Genomic DNA, 9,722 nt, shown 5'->3' with positions numbered 1-9,722 from the left:
AAAAAAGATTGTATGAGCTGTGTGTTTTTTGTTTTTTCTGTTCCCTCAAGTGACAGTTACTATCTGAACTTCTGTCTTCCTATATGATCTCAAATGAAAAGTATTCATTTTCCCCCATAAATGCAGATGCACCTACATGCAGAAAATGTAGCATTTTCTTGTATTGCAAATTTAAAAATGAATTCCAGAAGGAGAAAATGCAGCGTTTAAATGAATGTCACAAACATGTGTTCCAGATTGAATTGGTGGAAAGACTGCTCCCTCTCCAGGGAGAGGAGCACAGCCATCATCCTCCCGCAGGTGCTGGGGTCGATAGCACAGGGTTAGGACCGTGGGTTCTGAGGCCAGATGGCCCATCTTTGAGACCTTGGTTTTCTCTCTATAAATGTGAGATAATCAGTGTCAGAAGTCTTTTGCCCCAGTTCACATACTTTACCTCTGATTTGAGCCATATCTTCAGTGGGCCATTACTGGCTGCATCCACTCACTTCCCTGAGAGCAGTCAAGGCCTAGCTGCTTTGCTTTCTGCCCTGTGAGAACTCCCTCGCTCCTGGGTAACCCCTGACTAGTGGGGCATGGGAACCAGTGGGTAAATGGCCCTGCTTCCTGTCCTGCTAGGCAATTGTGAGAGGCATTTGTCCATATCTCAGCGGCAAAATTAAGTCCCTGTTGCCCACAATGGTATTTCAATATTATCCTTTTTTTTAAAAAAAAAAAAAAATGTTTTTATTGATTTTAGAGAGAGAGGAAAGGAGAGGGAGAGATAGAAACATGGATGAGAGAAAAACATCTGTTGGCTGCCTCCTGCATGCCCCTTACTGGGGATTGAGCTCGAAACCAAAACTCTACCACATAAAGCCTTTGTCTCAAGTTCTGTTTTCAGGGGAATCCAAGTGAGACAATAATATACCTCCTGGGGCAATTGTGAGGATTAAATGGGATGATCTGTTTTAACATGATGTCTGGTACAAAGTAAAGATCTATCAGTATTAGTGCGTATACACTGTTTTTTTAAAAAGTGGTTAGAGGGCTTAATTGGAATATTTTTCAGAAAATTATATTAAACTGGTGTTTTCACCAGTCACCCTAATATTAATTAATATTCAGAATGATGATATTATGAGGCAGTACACAATGCCAAAGGACTGTTTGAATCCGTGAAGAGAAAATAACTGTATAAGCTAGAATGTTTTTTAAATAAACGATTCTCACTTTTTAAAAAAAGTGGGGAATGTAAAAAGAATGTTCGACTTTGTTGTAAACCTATAAGGCAGATTGTGAATAGGACTGAGCATAATTTACTATATTGGTGAAGTAAGAGGCAAGTGGAGTAATTAAAGACAGATATACAAGTCAAAGTGGCCCTATCCATGGAAAAGGAACTGTAAGTTAATCACTTGGTGTGCTAAATTACATCAGGAGCTCAGGCACAAGTTTGATTCAACTGGAGAGGGGAACGGCTGCTCCATCTCATCTCTGGGAGTTCGGAGCTTTTGGCAGCCCTGCACCACGGTGAGGCGGCTCAGTGTGCACATGGCTGGTGCTGGGTGCTGGAAACAGTGATGTACAGAGAGAAACGATGCTTGTTCTTCTCATGGTCAGTTCCTTGAGCTACAAGTCAAGCCTGGGTTGGGAGAAAGGAAGAACATTATTAGGAATCATAGCAAAGCATTGAACTATACCAGACTTTTTCATATCTAAAAGTGACCAGAGAATGATAGGATATGCCTGGGCTATAGTTAAGGAACAAGAAAGGACATTTCTATGGATTAAGTACCCCCACTAAGTTCAGAGCCTACAGTGTATCACAACATTCATGAAGGGGACCAGCCTTGGAATGGAGGTGGCAAGAGGAGAGCAGAGTAGAGAGAGAAGGTGACATGTTCTTGATGACATCACTGAGCTGCTACATCATATGCCCGGCCTGTGAACTTCTTGTGATGTGAGGTAAATGTCCATATTAGTGCTTTTCTGCTGAAAGTACCCTCACCGACAGAAGAGCTAATGTATTATATGCAAAGAAGAGCACATAGGAAAGTGCTCCTGTTTAGGACAGAGAGAGAAAAAAAGACAAAAGAAAATTAGAGAATGAGTCTAGGAGGCCTCATATCCAAATAATAAAAATTCCACAAAGAGGGAGAAGAGAAAATGGAGAGGAGGAAACCATTGATGAAATAATTAAAGCGAATGTCCTAGAATGACAGAAGAATGAAAGCTTTCATATTGAAAGGGAACGTTGAGTATCAACAAAATAGATGAAAATAGTTCCATATCATCATAAATTTCAAAACATCAGGGATAAAGAGAAGATTCTACAATCTTTCAGAGATTAAAAACAGGTCACACACTAAGAATGAGGAATCAGAAAGGCCTTAACTTCTCAACAACACTAGAAGCTATTAGGTAATAGAACAATGCTTTCAACTTTCAGAAGGAAAATTATTTCCAATCTAGAATTCTATACCCAGCCAAACTATTAGTCAAATGTGAAGGTAGAATAAACATATTTTCAAACATACAAGTCTCAAAAAATTTACCTCTCATATATTCTTTCTAAAAGCTACCATTGAATATTCTCTAAACCAAAAATTTAGAGGAATTCAAGGAGTGGATACAGGGCATGTAACACAGGAGAGTGGCAAAGGGAATCTCAGTGTCATGGTGAAGGGAGATTTTAGAAGGACATCTTTACCAGGTGTGGAGGTCAACAGACCATTCTGGAGCAGTGTGACTTGAGACATATGTAAGTATGAAGGCTGGTGTTTCTTTGACATTATATTGTCTTTTTATTTTTATTATTTTAAAATTTATCTTTATTGTTGAAAGTATTGAAACCAAACAACAATGGGTCTGGGCTGCCTGTCACCACTTGAGCCAATTAAGCAGAGACAGGGTTGAATCGTACATGAGCATTTATTCCAATATCACCGCAATATGGGAGAGCAGTAATGGTCATCCACAAAAATCTGCTCTGCCGCCCCCTCCTCCCCCATATTCCAGCTGCTTATATTGGGTAGAAGGACAAAGATTGCATGGGAAAGAAGGAATTACAGGCATAGGGAAGTAGGCAAGGTATAATGCTAACAGGTTACAAGCAATGTGGGCTGGGGGAATGGGGAGTTGCAAAAAGTGGGTGCCTCTAGGACCAGATTACAGGCAACTCTGGCTGGGGGTAGGAAAGGGCAGGCGCCTCAGGGATTCCATTGTTTCAGGAACAGGCCATTCATCTTCCCATGTTGATGAGCAGTTCTTGGAAAAGGAGAATGGACTGCATTCCAAGGGTAATTCCCATGTCCCCGTGGCGTACAACTCCCAGCCAAGTTAGAAAGTGTTTTTTCTAATTAGAACAGAATAATCACAGTTAACAGAACATGATTAATATTTCTTATAACTATAGCTAACAATCACTGTCAACATAGCACAATCAACATCTCTGTCCTTAACAGTGTTACAGGTGTCCCCTTTTTTCCCCATTGTCCCCACCCCCACCCCGCCTCTACCCCCTACCCCCCAGGCCTTCACCACACTATTGTCTGTGTCCTGGGTTATGCAGATGTGCATATAAATTCTTTGGTTAATCTCTCCCCACCCACCATATTGTCTTTTTATATTGTCTTTTTAATCTGACGAAGCTACTGGATATTGTGCTTCAACAAAATGAGGTTGTAAACCATAAAAGAAGATGATATGAAAGCCCAAAGAACAGGGAACCCATTTAGGATATAGGCCAAGGAAACTCCTAAGATAAGAGTGGAAGGGACTCTCATGATGATATGCAGGCCTGAAAAGCAAGCGGTTCAGAGAAAAGGGAATAGGAATTCCTTTAGGAGGGATGTCTCCTTGAAAAGAATGTAACTGATAAATTACTTGACCTGGTACAGAAAAGTCTTTGGGCGATGTGGGAAGAGCTGGCAGTGGGTACAAGGAGAACTAAATGAAGGAAGCAATAAGGCTATTATTAACTTCAGGAGAAGTGAAAGGTAAGAAAGAAAAGATAATTGATAACAGATTATAATTTTGGGCGGGGTGATAATATTTGCATGGGTATATTAATCTAAGCATGGAATGTTGATTTAATCAAAATTGTAATGAAATTGTAGGGGAGGAAGAAAGTAGAGGAGGAGAAGTTGAGGGAATGATTGTGCACAAGAGCAATATGCTCATCTACCATGACAGGTCGCAATCAAATTATATCCCAAATGGGTAATACTCAAAAGAGTAGAATACACATATTAATTAGAATGTGGAGATGTGTGAATGCCAAAAGAGACAGCTAAAATTGTTGCAGGTCCTTGTCTCTGGGACTGTTTTTGTTTAGATATTTTAAGCCTCTTTGGTCTATTTTAAGACAATCTACATGTATAGAAAAAAATATAAATTATCTTTAAAAAGCTTCTGAATTTTGCAATGCACTATTAGACTAAACAAGAGGAAAAACAAGAAACACATGCCTAACTACAGGGAATTTAGAAAGCAAGGCAATTTAGGCTTTCAGGGTCAGAGTAACCAGTGGCTTTTTGCTGATATGCTCAAATGATGTCAACTAATCAGATAATTCCTTTGGTTTGGCTGTATGAGCTAGGCAATTATAGGTTGTTTTGAATTCTGTTTTTTCCTTCATAATCTCTCAATAACTAAGAAGAAAGATTTCTTCTTCCCTTTTTTGTATATTAAAGCATTTTTAAGAATTATTGCTACTTTTTATGAGTTTAAATAATGCTAGTTTGCTTCAGAAAGTCGTTTAGAATTCATATAACATTTTAGATAAATATGTATAAAACATTGAGTTTAATGAATTAAAATATTCTGGAATTCATTTATTTATTATTTAAGTTTCCATCTACTTAAAACATATCTAAAGTGAATGCAAAAAAAAAGCAAAGAACGCGAATGCAATATAAGTACATTTGCATTAACTACTTCAAGTCATCAGAATATTATTTAGAAGATCATAATTTTAATTTATAATACTCCAACTTAAAGTTTATTCCCTTGGTAGCATTTGGCTTCTCATTGTCTGCTTTGTATTTATATACGATGTTTCGCTGGAGGATATTAAAACACAGCCCACGGATTTTCTGTAGGAAATGATAAGATCTCTGTTTTGCAGCTGGGGAAACTGGAAGCACAGATGGCCACATCATTAGCACTGAGATGAAACAAGTTAGAGGCAGGGCTAAAAACAGTACAGAAGGCGTTAAAGCCCAATTCTCCCACCGCATCCTCCAAAGCACTGATGATCATTATCATCTATCGTCATTATGACTATTTTTGAATGCCCACTTGGCACATATTATTAAACTGTACTGGCGAATGAATTAAAATCCTTAATGCCTGGCAGCTGTTTTTCTCGATGCTATTTCCCAAATTTCCTTCTGCTTCATAATGTCCCGTTTTGCTGTAAAGGCGGTCAGTTCAGAGCAAATGTTAAAAAACGCTTAAGGGAATGCCAAGATTGAGATCCCCGCGCCGAGTACTCACCGGCACCACCTTCTGCCTCATGTGCTGCTTCTTAATTCTGCACCGAGTTTACCCTTAGTTTCATGTAAGCGCCTTGGCCATCCAATCAATCACTTTCATCAGTTGCCCGTGCTCCCTCGGGTCCCTTGATACTCTCCCCTGCAAATGTCTGAGCTATTAACAAGGTTTATTCATTCATAACAGTAAATATTGTTGCATTTAATACACCCAATTATAATGGAGTATAAGGTGTCCAAGGTGTGGTCCCTGCCCTCTGGACAGCTGAGGGGAGAAAAAACCTCACAAGACACAGGGAGCAGAATGACCGAGTGCTGACGGGAAGGGCTGACGGGAAGCGGAAACTGTTTGAGAGTGTGCGTCTCCCTCAGTGATAATGTTTGATGGATAGCATGGTTTTTCTTTAAATCCAGGAAATTCTTTCTCCATAAAATGCCTATTTACTTCATATAGTTACAGCCCTGGGAATTTGGAGGGCTTTAGCCTAGTTGTAACACCACCTCTGTAATTTAAGAGGAAGAAATCGAGACCCAGGAGAGAGTAAGTGATCCCCCCCACCAAGACCTTGGACCAGAATTCACGGTTTTAAAAAATGCTTAATCCATAAACAAGATGTGAGGAGCAGAAACCAGTGCTTTTAAATGTCCTTTTTCGTGATGAAATTGAAATAATTCAGTAGATCGTAGATTGTGAAGATAAAAAAATTATTTCCCTAACTAAGGCCTTCAGTTTTCTTCCTGCTAGTTACTGTGAATAGATAGGCAACTATGACATAGTTAGCACTCAGAAACTCCCCTTACACCTGACACTTTCTGTCTAAAATAAGTGGAGGTAAGAAGCTGAGGGGATTCGTGTGAACATCTAGCTTCAGCCCCTGGCAGGATCTCTGGGCAACTAGGCACGAAAATAGAAGGAAAAGCTCACTTGTCCAGAAATAGCTTACTAGGGGATTTGACTCAGAGCACACGTCCAATACAAGGTAGACAAATCAATGCACGAATGCAAGTTTGCCAACTGGGTAGTAAATTCCCCTAAATTTGGGCCAAGGTAGTGTTCTTTAGATTCATAACAAAAAATAGTTGGCAATTTTCACAAAAACACCAAGTCATCTGTAGCAAAACGTACAAGGTAAATGAGCATTTAATGGATGACAGATGTGACTTGAACCTGATAATTCACTTTTTCCCCATTTTCCAGCATAGATTGGAAGCCTGTTTTATTTGAAACAAAAGTCCTCATTTTATTAACCATTGCAGAGAAACATTCAATCTGGAATCTCAAGAACATTTTAATTTCTCTACAAAGTAAGAAGAGTGCTTTGGAGTTATCTTCCCATTATTTAATAGATGGGCTGGTAAATGGAGAGGTTTGTCCTAGAACCGACAATAGAGGGGGCTACAAACCCAAATCTCACAACACCTAAACCAACTTTCAATTCATTCTATTGCTTCATGCTATAAAAGTAGGGCACACCTATTGTGGTTTTGCTTTGTTTAATTTTTTGTTCGTAGATTGCAGAGGACAAGGCAGATGGCTGTTACCATTACCCTGATGTTTCTAAACAGGCAATTCTTGCTGCCCAGCCCATTGAGCAGGTGCTTTCACGCTGGTATGAATATTGCTGTAGTTTAAGGTGGGACACATGAGCAGGTTGTTTCCTAAGAGAGCCCTGCCTGCTTAAATCAGATTATCACAGAGTCTCAGCTGAAAGTAAGCATAGAAACCTTTAGCCAGTCCCTTATTTTACTAGATAAAGAGACAGACTGAGAAAGGTGAAGACACCAGGCCCAGGCCAGCTCTTAGCAGAGACCAGATGAGAAGCCAGGAATGCATTTAAATTTAATAAATTAATTAAAATGATTTTGTGTGTGGGTGTCAATGTATGAGTTACATAACAAATTTTGAGCCAAATTAGAATATTAATTTTAGTTTGTCTGTTAGGATAAAATGAAGAGGAAATAAATCAGCCTCTGTTAAATAAGGAGTTTGGATAATCAAATGAGAAAAAGATTTAGATAAAGCCAGTAGCCATCAAAATGATGATTAGTTCCTAGTCTAATAAACATGTATGTTCAGATGGGAACATTACTTTGAATTTGAAATAAGAAAAAAGATAAGTAAGAAGCAAGATGCTAAGCTTGCCAGGATGGCAGCCTGACCACTGACCGAACAACCCCCTGTGGCTGTTGACCCAGTTCTTCTTTATCTCTGTCATGTTAACTCTGGAAAAAATAATTTTTCTACATTGCTGCTTAAGACCCTTAATTTGGCTTGAATCTCTTCCTTCCTTCCTTCCTTCCTTCCTTCCTTCCTTCCTTCCTTCCTTCCTTCCTTCCTTCCTTCCTTCCTTCCTTCCTCCCTCCCTCCCTCCCTCCCTCCCTCCCTCCCTCTCTCTCTCTCTCTCTTTCTTTCTTTCTTTCAAATGTGTTTATTGATTTCAGAGAGAGGAAGGGAGAGAGAGAAACATCAGTGTTGAGAAACATTGGTTGGCTGCTTTCTGCACACCCCCTACTGGGCATCGAGCCCACAACCCAGCAAGTGCCCTGACTAGGAATAGAACCAGTGGCCGCTTGGTGCATGGGATGACTCTCAACCAACTGAGCCACACCATCTGGGCTGAACCCATTTCTAATATGCTATGCGAATTGCTTTTAACATCTTTTACTCTGTGTTAAAATATAAAGGTTCACCTAATAATCAAGGTTTATGTAATTTATATACTAAAAAATGCATTTTAGTGCATAGATCTGGAGACCAATTTAAAGCAACAAACAAACAAAAAACCCCCTATAGGATCAGAGACCTAGGCTTGATACAGAAGTTATGGTTTGGAATCAAAGACAAGCTCACCAGTAGATTGAAGCATGAAGCATGACACTCAATGCATGGACAGTGTTCAGAAACTGCGGCTTTCAGCCCTAAGATCAATTGTTGCAGTGAAATTACTAAATTTCTCTTCAGCCATTATCCACAGCAGTGTCTGGTCCATCTCTTTGGCAGGGGCAAAATACCAAAACAGAACACCATAATCTCGACTGGCATCAGCAATGGAAACTGCAGCTAGCCTCGGGAAGCTTCTGGAAACTCTTTAATTCTTTACAGGTGCAGAATTGCTGCAGGCAACTGAACTATGGAGCCAGCAATATAACGAGAGAGTTGACCAATCTGTTACTGTGAGGGAATTATCTGAGAAAAGAGGAGAAAGATTTCTCCCTTTCTGGTAAAAAAAATGACTCACTTGGCAGAGCTGATCTCTTGAGGACTGAGCTGAAATGACAAACAAAACAAAATAACACACCCACCACCAATAACAAAAACCTCTGGATTTTAGAAGGTATATTTATTTTATTTACTTCAACTATCTTTTAAAAAACAAGCCTTTGACAACTTTCTGGGCCATAAACATATAGCTGCCCTGCGTGCGTCTGTGTATGTGTGTGCATGTGTGTGCATGTGTGTGTATATGTGTGTGTGTTGATTTTTATGTAGTGTGCGTGTGTGTTGATTTTTATGTATCTCCACAGTCACCTGGCACAGTTCTGTTTTTTCCACACTGATATTCATATCAAGTGAACAAGTTAAACAAGGTCACATGACAATGCATGGACTAAATTTCACTGACAAAATTCAAAAGGTATCATGTGTTTGGACTAATGAATATTGAGAAGTAGCGAGCTTCCCCCCCCGATTTTTAAAACGGGGACACCCTCCGACTAGCACTTGATGCTTTGCAGCTCTCCACAACAGACAGGAAGAAGAAGGGGTTCAGGATCAAACAAATGGGAAGGAGACCGTCTTTCAGTTTCTAGCTTACTGTTTACAAAGGAAGCACTGGCTGTCTCTGCCCAGGGGCCCTGTGTTGCCCCAGACCTACTAAATCAGGGAACAGAGACTAATATCAACATTTCAAATAGCACCGGAAATGATCCTTATGAACAACAAAATCTGACAGCCGATTTTTAGCAGATTTATTTCATAGTTTTTTAAGTACTAAGCACGTACTAAACTTAAAGTGCATTTTTAAATAAAGATAGGATTGCCTGTTCCAGAACTTGACTTTTATTTGTTTTTTTGTTGTTAATCTTCATCTGAGGCTATTTTTTCCATTGATTTTTAGAGAGAATTCGAGCGAAGGACGAAGAGAGAGAGAGAGAGAAAGAGAGAGACATCGATGTGAGAGAGACACATCAATTGGTTGCCTCCTGTACACACCCTACCAGGGCTGGGGATCGAACCTGCAACTC

This window comes from Miniopterus schreibersii, assembly GCF_964146895.1.
Source record: "Miniopterus schreibersii genome assembly, chromosome: 1".
Taxonomy (NCBI): Eukaryota; Metazoa; Chordata; class Mammalia; order Chiroptera; family Miniopteridae; genus Miniopterus; species Miniopterus schreibersii.
The sequence above is the reverse complement of the archived record's forward strand: the minus strand, read 5'-3'. Positions refer to the sequence as shown.